Genomic DNA, 12,492 nt, shown 5'->3' on the forward strand with positions numbered 1-12,492 from the left:
GCGCATGCTCAGATCATACATAATGAAATGAAATTCATTTTTAAATACTTTGCTATTTAACAAAGGTGACTTCCCTCTAACAAAGGTGAATTTTGCAACACCTGGTGGCGATTCACCGTTATCAACCCTCAAGCTCGTGAATTGGCTCACTAGCTTTTACGTTTATGATCGATTGCTACTGTTGTCTATCGCATATGTATTATTTGGAACCCAGCTTACCTGTAAAAACAGAGAAACAGGAGGTATCAGGAACTACCTGGTGCGCCAGCTCTGCACTACTCTTCTAGCGAGGTGTCGGCTACTGATGTGTAAGACACCGAGCGCCCTCTGCTGGCGGAACTTATATTACAGCAAAATAGACACTAACAGTAGTTTTTCCCAAAAGGAAGTGACATAAAGCATATAAATAAAATGGGGGGCTGCAATTTTCATGTATTCATCTATGATGCCACACATGCCCAAAACTTAATTTAGCATATTAAATAAATGTGAATGACTAGAAACAGTTGTTTCCTAAATATAAGAATATAAGAATAGAATAGAATAATCCTTTAATTGTCCCACAAGGGGAAATTTGGTTGTAACAGCAGCCAAAAAGACACATATACAAACAAACAGTACAGAAAACTGCCCAAAATCAAAATATGTAACTCCAAAATAAAGTTTATTTCAAGCCACTGAGCCAGTGATCCTGAAATATATGCAAGAAAAAGCAATAACAAAAACACTGAAATACTTCCTCTGTGTGTGCGTGTGTGTGTGTGTGTCACCGTTCTCACCTCCGTGCGGGCGGGTAGGCTCGCACACGCCACTCATTAAAAGCAGCTGCAGGCTCAGAGGGCTCAGTGAGATGAGGTGGGCGGGAAGATCCAGAAGATCCCTTTCCAGCTGTGAATCATGGGAGGAGGGATCAGCTTGGTTTGGGGTAACCTGCAGCACCAGGTATTACCCCGTCCTCCTCTGCTACAAACATTTTCAGCGAGTGTATGAACACACTGCAGGGCTGACATTACACTGCAGGGCTGCCATCATCTATCTACATTTACACCTGAAACAGGTCTGTGTGTGATATTGTTGCATATTTGTCTGTTTGATACATGTTTTAGATTATAAAACTTGTTTGCATTTTAGACAAAGATAATAAAGATATTACAAAAAGTATTGTTTAAATTATGGTTTCATTTATAAAGGGAAAAACACTCTCCAAACCTGCCCTATCTGCAAAAGTAACTGCCCCCTAAACCTAATAACTGGTTGTTCCACCCTCTGCAGCAGGAGCTGCAATCACGTGTTTGTGATCCTTCATCCTGACCATCAACCTTTCTGACTGAAGGTCATTTCTGCCAGCAGGACTTTCATCAGCACCGCAACACTTAATGCTAAACACAAAGTTACAAAACTCAGTTCACAACTACTCAGTCTGATCTACAAAATATTGATGAGCACAATTTGAGCCCAGACAGCACAGCGGTTACCCTCTAACCTGAAACAGGTTTTTAAAAAGTCTCTTCTCTTTTCTTTCCTTCTGTAATCCATGTATGAAGCAAACACCTGTCAGTATTTCCTTCAACAGGACACAGTAATGTGCAAAAGTATTGAGCTGCCCTTCAATTGTTTATATTTGGATTCAAAGACAAACATTATTTTAAACACATTTGATTAAAAGAATGTTTAAAAAATGTTTTTAATATTATATAATATTAAAATTTTAATATTATATACCTCCCAATCAAGGGTTCATACGCCTTTTTCTGGCTCCAATTTAAGCACTTTTTAAGCACTTTCAAGGTCCATGTTCAAGCTTTCCCAGCACATGGCCAAAAAAACCCACAGAAAGCATGTTTCACTTTGCATCACCTCACTAAGACCATGTGAAAATGAAAACGAATCATCTTAGGTTGACTTAAAAAGCCTTTCTTTCCCACAAAACAGGAAAACTGCACCAAACATCACATATTTCAAGCACCCGTGTGAACCCTGTTTACAGATAAATACAGATTCAATGAAACTGCACATTAATCCCATAAATATGAAGCTCTGACCTTCTATGTGACTGAAGGTTGATCAGTGACTAAATCAGTGGATCCTAACAGTGAGTCCGGAACACACTTCCTAGTTGCCCTGCACAGTACCTCAGGACTCCAAGGCGCAATTTGCTATTGCAATAAACTATTATTTATTTATCCACACTTAACAACTCTTGCACTTAATCTATAATAAAATGATGACAAAAAATATAATGAAATATATTTGAAATAAAAATTTAATACAATGTACGTTCTTTAAAACACAGTGTGTGTTTATTAAATGTCATAATTATAATAATCCATAATTATGTGGATATGCATATTACATATATACACACAGAAGCAGACAGGATAAGACTAGTGTCATATCTGAGACAGTAACCAGGGCCGGACTGTTTCTGAAACCTCCATCATTTTCATTGTGCAACAACACGGCAGCAGAGGACAATTTGATTTTGTTATGGGAATAAATCACTACTGGAAATCACAGGACTCAGATCAACACACGATCTGCTCAACGATCTGTGCCACAGTAAATCTCATTCAGCCGGCCTTGAGGCAGACCGAAGAAACGGTGGATGGACAAAATCAAGGAAGATGGAGAAACCTTTGCTGAAGAACGGACCCTGCACCAGCGGGAACAGCGCCAGGATGAAGGTGGACTGTGGATGGAAAACATTATTACTGTTTTTAAGGGGTTTCTGGTCCACATCCACAATTACAGTAGGGCTGTAATTGTGGATGTGGACCAGAAGCCACAATTGTAGCAATCCCCGCTCTGTGGGGTCATGATTATTATCATGACCCCACAGAGCGGGACATTCACTTTAGCCGAAAAGCATTGCGATGGCCCAGCAAGCTGCAGGAACAACAATGGCCACTGTGGCAAGACCTAAACCTATTTTAAGTAGGCGTTTGGCACCATGACACCACGAACCATGGGTCTCAGCCTCCTCAGGTTCAGGAGCATTGCTATTTATTATACGCCGTGCTTCTTCCGCTAGGCGCTGATGATTTTCCACAGTTTTCCTGAGTTTTCGGATTCGTTTTTGGCTCTCTAAATATCCCAGTTTGAATTTAATAATTAGAGGAGATTTTAATGTTTCACTAAATGACACTATAGATCGATGGCCCCCAGCACAACATTTTAGAAAAAAATTGAGATTGGAAACATTTATGGATAAATTTAATGTAACACATATTTGGAGAGACAAATTTCCTGATGATATATCATTTACCTGCAGTAACCATTCTGGTTCAAGGAAATCGCGTATTGATTTCTGGTTAATATCAAGTAGTCTATCAAAGGACAGTGTCACGGTCAATATCCTTGCAACTCCACTTACGGGCCATAGAGCAATATATATATATATTAACCTGCAACTCTTTCCAACTATTGTAATTAATAGATCCTCATATTGGAAATTAAATAGTTCGCTTTTGAGCCATACAATTGTGAAATCTGAAATCACACGACTGTTAAAACATTTTATACACAAGGCTAATATTGAGAATTCCTATGGCATAAACTGGGAAATTTGAGACGAGTAAAATGTTAAGACAGTATGGGGCAAAAATAGCTAAGTCAAGGGCAGCAGAAGAAGAAAATCTAATTGTTCAAATTTCCGCAATATATCAACTCCCACCAGACGAGGTCTCGGAGGAGGATAGATTACATCTTAGGTCCTTTCAATCTAAACTGGATGAGCTTTACCGCCAGAAAGCTGAAGGAACTTTTGTTCGTTCAAGAAAAAGATGGATAGAGGAGGGAGAGCAGAATTTTGCTTATTTTTTCCGCATAGAAAAAAGTAGATCTAAAGCCAATACTATTCATAAATTGAATATAAATGGTACGGTCAGTGATGATGCAAAAATTATCTCTCAATTTTGTTGTAATTTCTACTCAAAGTTGTATGAATCCAATTATAACGCAAAGGTCGCTACCCAATTTATTGACTCTGTAAATAATGTTGAAATGATTAAAAGTGCTGATAGGCTTTTTTGTGACAGTGCAATTACTGAAAAAGAGATATTGACATCTATTGAATTTCTTAAAAACAACAAATCTCCAGGCACAGATGGGCTGGTGGCTGAATTCTATAAATCATTTTCTTCTCATCTTGCATCCTTTTTGTTGCAGGTTTATAATGAAAGTATTGAAAGGGGCACTCCTCCCCCCAGCCTTACTCAAGGACTTATTACTTTAATTCCCAAACCTAAGAAGGACCTACTTTTTATAGACAACTGGAGACCAATAAGCCTCCTATATAATGATTATAAAATATTAACTCTATTGCTAGCTAGAAGAATGAAATATATTTTGGATGATATTGTAGATGAGACACAGTCTGGATTTATGACAAACAGGCACATCTCCAATAATATTAGACTCGTCTTGGATATTCTGGACTACTCAGCATTAATATCTGATGACTCATTTATCCTTCTCCTGGACTTCTATAAAGCCTTTGACTCAATTGAGCATGAATTTATATTTCTTACACTTCAGAAATTTGGTTTTGGTGATATCTTCTGCAGAGCTATCAAAACTCTGTATTCCAATGCTAATAGTTCTATTAGAATGAAAAATGGCACCACTTCTCGTTTTAGTCTTAATCGAGGGGTACGCCAGGGTTGCCCAATTAGCCCTTATCTTTTTTTTACTTTGCACCCAAATTCTTGCCTCTCATATTTCGAATAGCACTGTGAAAGGTATAAATATAGCAGACAGAGATTGTCATCAGTCAATTGGCAGATGATACCACAATTTTTCTTAAAAATGCCAGCCAAGTGCCAATTGCTTTACATGTAATAGAGGATTTCTCAAAAGGGTCTGGATTGGTGCTAAACTTAAATAAATGTCAATTATTACCTGTCAAAGAGTGTAATGTTCAGAGTATTTGTAATATAACAGTTAAAAATGAAGCAACATATTTAGGTCTGATTATCTGCAAAGATCCAAAAGACAGAATTTCACTACATTTTCCCCCAATTATTAAAAAATCTCAAACCAATTTAAATCAATGGTTGCAGAGAGATTTAAGTTTAAGAGGAAGGGTATTGCTCTCAAAAGCAGAAGGTCTGTCTCGACTGACTTATGCAGCAATTTCTCTGCATGTGGACGGCAAAACTTGTAAGGATATTGACCGAATGCTCTTCAACTTCCTCTGGAAAAACGGGACACATTACATCAGAAAAAGTGTAGTGATGAATGACTATGAACACGGTGGTCTTAATGTTTTGGATTTTACTACTCTAAGCAATACATTTAAGATTAATTGGGCTAAACATTTTCTTAAAAATCCGGTATCCATTTGGAATTTTATTCCTCACCACATTTTCTCTAAGTTTGGTGGTCTAAATTTTATCTTCGGTTGTGATTATAATATAGATAAGCTTCCAGAAAACTTGTCGATGTTTCACAAACAAGTTCTATTAGCTTGGTCCCATATATATATATACTCAACTTTACACCCCATACATATTTAATTTGGAATAATAGGAACATAGTGCATAAAAATAAATCATTATTATTTTTCTATGTGGGTTGAGAAACGGATTGTTTTAGTGAATCAGCTGTATAATCCTAATGGGCAGCTTATGTCCTATTCAGAATTCTTAAACACCTATAAATTTCCAGCCACACCCACAGAATATGCCATATTATTTGATGCAATACCTACGGGTATTATAATGCTTTTTAAAGGTATTCAACCTTGCATATCTTCTGTTTCTCTCCCCAACCCTTTGGATTCACACATAGGAAGAATCTGTCTAACAAACCATAGTAAAAGTAATAAGAATATTCATGCTTTGTTCCAGACAGAATCTCTAACTATTCCACATGTGGTCTCTTATTGGAATTCCTTTGTCAGTGACAGTGGACAATTCCTAACAAGTATCTGGTAACAAATAAAGTGAAGGAAGTCTCATTTAAGTCTAATTTAAAATACTGCATAAATTTTATCCTGCTAATCATTATATGACAAAGTTCAAAAGGGACATAAATGTGAACTGTGGATTTTGTGGAAGCCATCCTGGGACTGTGCAGCACCTCTTCTGGATCTGTTCATACGCTAGAACATTTTGGAAAGACTACACCCCCTGTGATATATTAATTTTGCCCTGGTTGTATACACGTTCTGTATACTGTTTCTCAATAAAGTTTAATAATAATTTAAAAAAAAAAAGGATCAAAGAGTGCTGTGGATCATTCTGCGCATGCTCAGATCATACATAATGAAATGAAATTTATTTTTAAATACTTTGCTTTATTTTTGCACAATGGGAGGAGGCGCTGTCGCGTCGTCCATCTTTTATACAGTCATTGGTTAAAATCATTAAATAAATATATTAACTGTAAATCATTTATACTATTTTAACATATATTTAGAGTAACTGCAGAAAAAACACTACAGTACATTACACATTAACAAATCAGTGTGAATTCTGATTAAGCATTATGAAACACGTAGTGTAGTCCTTATTATGCAATTATACAACAAAAGCACACGAGTGAGAAGAAAGCAATCTTTGCAAATGTCATACATTATTTGATAGATGTAAGCTGTATGAATATGATATTACTAAAGACAATGTACTCATAGGTGATTTAGACTCATTGACGTACTGTTGCTGTCCCCAGAAAGGCAAAGTAACTAACATTCTTGGACTTTTTCCGCATGTAAAAAGGAAATTGCATTTGTGATGAGATGATGGATTGTATGTTTGTCGGGAAATTTTTGGGAAGAAAAATGAGAAAATATTTGTTGTATTTCAGCATTTTCAAACACTGGTTCAACTTGGACAACTTGATTAGTGTTTCAGTTTGTTTTCCACGTTCACAAAATCGTTTCAGTTTTAATTATTTCTCAAAAGTCTATTTTTTTATATTTATTTTAGTAAACAACATTATTTTTCACAACTAGTTTTAGCTTTTAGTTTCGTTTTGGTTTAACCTGGGAAGAAGCACCAATTAGCTGGCACGAACCGTAGCATAATTCCCCCACTGTAATTCCCCACAGCCGAGCTGCACAGTGCCAAGGCGACAGCGTATGCTTGAACGCTGAAGCCGTGTCCCTGCCGTGTTTCCTCACTGTAGCCGAGCTACTCGCTAGCCGGCAGCTGCACAGCATGGTCCGACCGGCGCATAACCTCTTTTTTTTTTTCGAAGCGATATGCCGGGGAAGGGGGACCAACCAAGGGGAAGCAACGGCCAGCTAGGGGAAACCAAGCTAAGGGATACCAGGGGAATACCGGGGCCACCTAGAAGGGAGAGAGACATCGCCCAGGGAGGATGCCGAAGCAAGCTCTAACAGACGCAAGCACACAGTACTCTCAAGGTAAGCACGCACACACACACCAAGTGGAGATCAAACAATCAGATCAAACAGGGATTAGATGATTTACAGTTGGCTGACATCATAGAAGTAGACACCTTTTTAAATCTGTTCTCACACCTAAAGCAACCTGTTACACTTTTGTTTGGTTTGCAAGCTTCAGATTAAAATCTTCCCACAGCTGTGGTTACAGCCTGAGAGGCAGAGATCTGATATAGGCACATCCTGCTGAAGATCAAGTAAATTCAAACAATGGTGAAAGTAATTTTTTTTTATCACATAGTGTTTAACATGACTATTACTGATATAACCTCACAGGTACACCTTGTTGTTACTACGTTGGACCCCTCTTGCCTTCAAAACTGCCTTAATTTTTGTAAAAAAGTAAAGAGGTTTTCACACATTACTTTAGTCAAGTATGTACATTTAAACATGGTTTTAGCTTTCAAAGAGCAATACAAAGAACTGAATAACAATAAAAATTCACATATTTTATTACTTAAAATATATATATATTGCCCGGATCAACAAGGTCCACGTCAGGTGTTGAGGAACCAGGGCACCCTGACGAGAAGTGGGCTACTGGAACAAGAAGGCATCGGTGGGCAAGAGACGAAAACAGGGCGTTGTTGGAATGCTACTACGCAAGTAACCCTGGCAGAAGGGGTTACATGAATAGGATTAGGGACCTATGGATTCTTCGATACCCAACATCCACAATGACGGCAAAACAACTAGTAGCTCAGTGTTACAACATTCGAAAGAAGGGACTTCTCTCACAGCTAGAGATTGACGAGGTACAACATAAATGCTACGGCAAGGGGGAGCCAGGACGCCAGGTCAGGGGGGAGATATCATCACCCCCACCCGAGATTGGGTACCAAGCCCCAAGTGCGATAGGAGAAGGATCGTTGAGTGCGAGAGAAACTGACCTGAAAGATCATGGCCAAGCTTGAAACCTGGACCCCCCGTAGCCGGTTACCAAGATTACGTGAAGTACCCTCAGAAGGTCTGCTAGATGATGTTAATGCACTACGGACCATACCTACAGCCACAATTACCGACACTAACAAGCTGATCTACAATACAGCAGCAGTGATCAGTGAGATGCTTGGCTACGAGTTGAACAGCCACAAGGGGCAGTACCCTCCATGCAGAAGGAGGCTAGAGGCTAAGATCAAGGTAGCACGGAGGGAGGTTAGCCAGCTATCGGAGTTGCAGAAAGGTGCGATGAGGAAGGTCCCTAAGAAGTATAGGAAGCTGTCCATACCTGAGGCCTTGGAAACTGCCAAGCAACGACTCACAGCCTTGGCCAGCCGCTTGAGGAGGTACACCAGAGAGATAGAAGGCAAGAGAATAAACCAGCCACAGAACCAACCAAGGTGTACTCTCAGTGGCAGGGGAACAATATGAGAACAGCACCACCAAGGCTGGAGGCAGAACAATACTGGAAGAGCATATGGGAGAAGGACGCAACCATAACGGCAATGCTCAGTGGCTAGTGGATCTGAGGGCAGACCACAGCGACCTCCCCGAACAGGGTCCAGTAACCATCACAGTGGCAGATATCCAAGAAAGGGTCTCCAGCAGCATGGTCACCTACGCCCTGCCCGTGATCAGGTACCCTGCTGGGGTAATATGATTATGAATATGTTTATGACTTAACCACAGACTTTGTCCTTTAATACATCTCTGTATAAAGTTTTTCTATAGCCCCTCCAAACGTTTATGTAAGGAGTCAATGTGATTGAAAGAAAGAAAAAAGCAAAGATATGTTTTTTGGGGAGTGGACATTGCATATTTGTACATTTTTTAGGTTTAAAAGATTAAAATATGAAAAAAAACCAAAAAAACATGAAAACTTGGATGTAACCGGAACTGAAGCTGATTAAAGTGAAAGAGTAGATACTATATTAAGGAACACAATGTAAATGATATTGTAAAGTCATTAAAACAGAATACTCTGATTAAAAGAAACATGTAATTGGGTAGGATAATAATAATAATAATATTAAAAAACATGTACATGATGGGTATGTATACTTGTACCCAGAATTTAACAACTATAAAGTTGTAGCATGCCAGACCATCTTGATTGAATGTAACTTCGCTCCACGCAAGTTTTATGGTAGACATATTCATATTGGTATCTAATAAATGATTAATTCTTAGATTTTATCGAACGTTAATTTATAAATTGTTTCTGTCTTGATGTGTTTGTTTCAGAAAATGCAAGATGAAATTATTCAGTCAGCAAGACACTTGCTGCAGTTGCTGACATCATCCAACTGAACTGCTGCTGTGATGAATCATAATACAAGGTTTACTTTAGCAAGACTTATGAGTTAATGCTACATTTAACTAAATTGTTATATATTTCTTGTGTCCAATATTGTCTCCATATGATTTTGTTTTTTGCAGCATCTTGCAGAGAACAGAGTCAAGGTGGCCAGGGTACCAGCTTGGTCAACCCTGAAAGACCATTCGTTCATCAAGAAATGACCAGGTGAAAAAGTCATAAACTAAACACTCTGCATGAGCATGGAATTTAGGATGCAACTTTATATCTTACCTGCTCTACAGTCAGGGCTTGAATTACAACAACAGTCAATCACATAAAAAAAAAATATACTTTTGGTAGTTCTGCGTCTCTGTCTCTCTCCTCCAAACCCAGATGGCTGCTGGTACTGAACCGGGTTCTGCTGGAGGTTTCTTCTTGTTAAAGGGGAGTTCCTCTGCACTGTCACTTCATGCTGCTCAGTGTGAGGGATTGTTGAGGTTGAGTCCATATGTCCTGCGAACAACTGCTGGGCAATGACACCATGCAATCTTCTGGGATTCCTCAGATAGAAAACCTGTGAACTGCACTTGTCCTTGGTCTTCACAGCTCACCTTTTTACTGTTTATTGAATCAAAATGCTCCAGTGACATGGATTCTACATTGTAACTGATGTGATGTTCTATAAAGTGGTTTTAATAAAAAAAAAAAAGGCAAAAATTTGTTTGTTTCTTTATTCAATTGTTGAACAGTGATACTCACTCAGTACATATTCAGTAAATGCAAATTATTTACACGGCAGTGCACTACAGGCATAAATCTAGACCCCTAGATAAAACATTATGGCATTATAGCAGTGACAACTCCTCCACAGTAACAGGTGGGATTTTTTTTTGAGGACGGCTCCTTTTACCTGTCACTACAGATGGTCTGTTTATGTTTTGATCAAGAGCCTTTTTTTGGGCAGCTGAAGAGGAGAAGTCTATCTTATGGCCAACCTCTGACTGTATCTTGGTCATATTACCCAGCAAAACCCAGTATGCAGGTTCATCTGTAACAGTCCTTGTGCCACAGATCAACACTGTTGCTTCTACATTAAACAGAAGAGCAGTGACGTGGGTGCAGGGCTCCGCGACTCCGGCCTTAAAGGTGCAGTGGGCGGCTTCAACCTTCCCTGTGATGCTCACAGTGACCCGTGGCTGCAATGCTGGTTCATTCAGTCTTTGAGAGTAACTGAAACACACACAAAGTTCATTTAAAGACAAGAACTATGAGCCAAGGCCGACATAAATGTGTTTTATCTACTTAATCATTAATGTAACAAAGTGTTTAGAAAGTTAGCACATACATGTAATTTTTCATTTCTTTATGTGTCCATCTATAGAACGCTGCATGTTATAGTGTAAATCTGCCTGTTCTCTCTCAGAAACCTGCCTGCAGAAAATGAACCTAAAGGATGTAATGCAAGGATGTCATCACTTTAGAGATGGAGAAAGCATAAAGTGACGATTATGAATCACTTAATATGATAAGGAGATTCTGCAGGTCATTAATCAATGTATAAAATTAAAATAAAATGTATTTTTAGTGACACAAGATACAAATATGGAAGCAAGATGTATAATTGCTCAGTTTGGGGAAATTGTGGGTAGCCTGCAAGGGCCTCAACCTCTCCATTCCCACAATGTGCAACAAATGGGCACAGCTGATCTTCAACAGTGGAACATCGGCCAGTTACTTCCAACTTTAACGCAGCTTGTAGTCATGGAGAGCAGCACACCAAAACTGCATGCACAACTTCTGCTAACAGTGGAAACGGATTAAGAAATCCATGCAAACAGATTCATAAACTGAAAGAATATTATTTTACAGGATTAATGATCATATCAGCCGCCGGCTGATCACAAACCCTGAGGGTGTATACAAGAAGCAGAGGGAATATCCCATTTAAGTTTAGATAGTATTTGTAACGATATTGACCATATCCTTTTCTGAAAGTGTGGATATAATGGATGGGGTAAGGTACTGACATGCTACAACTTTATAGTTGTTAAATTCTGGGTACAAGTACACATACCCATCTTGTACATGTCTTTTATTATTATTATTATTATTATTATTATTATTATCCTACCCAATTACATGTTTCTTTTAATCAGAGTATGCTGTTTTAATGACTTTACAATATCATTTACATTGTGTTCCTTACATTTTCCCTAATTGTATGTTATATTAATCCTATATTTCCGTTTTAATATTTCTAATGTTTGCCTTGTTTTCTTCACTGTCTGGTCTGCCTCTGTCTTGCCTGTATGGATGCATTTACACCTAAATGTCCCCAACAAAGGATGTTTTAATTCACCACTATTCCAGTGAAACACGAGTCTCCCATCTTCCTGCTACCGGTCTCGAGTTTTTGTTCACCAAAGCACACACCAACTTCATACTGACGGACAGATCACTGCCCTTTTGCCGCCTTTTCTAAAGCACAGCATGTAAAGGGTAGCTCGGTTAGCAAGATGCTAGCATGTAGCGCTTGGTGAGACACGCCTCAGACGAGTTGAGCAAAGACCCCGTCTGTGTACTTTATACGTGAGCAACGGATTTAAATAAAATTAACGTTTCAAAAGACAAACTTGAAGATAAAAAACCAATATACTTACCGGAGAACCGCCAGGGTTTGCCGCTTCTATCTTGCTGCTCCTAAATTCAAAATAGTGATGGGTCGTTCGCGAACGAAATGGCTCTTAGAGCCGACTCTTTGACGTGAACGACGCGAGCCGTCACGTGGTTTTTTTCTTTCTTTATCTCAGCCTCTCTCTCGCACTTTTTTTCGCTTCACTCAGCA

This window comes from Neolamprologus brichardi, chromosome 4 (assembly GCF_056152115.1).
Source record: "Neolamprologus brichardi isolate AB-2024 chromosome 4, ASM5615211v1, whole genome shotgun sequence".
Lineage (NCBI taxonomy): Eukaryota > Metazoa > Chordata > Actinopteri > Cichliformes > Cichlidae > Neolamprologus > Neolamprologus brichardi.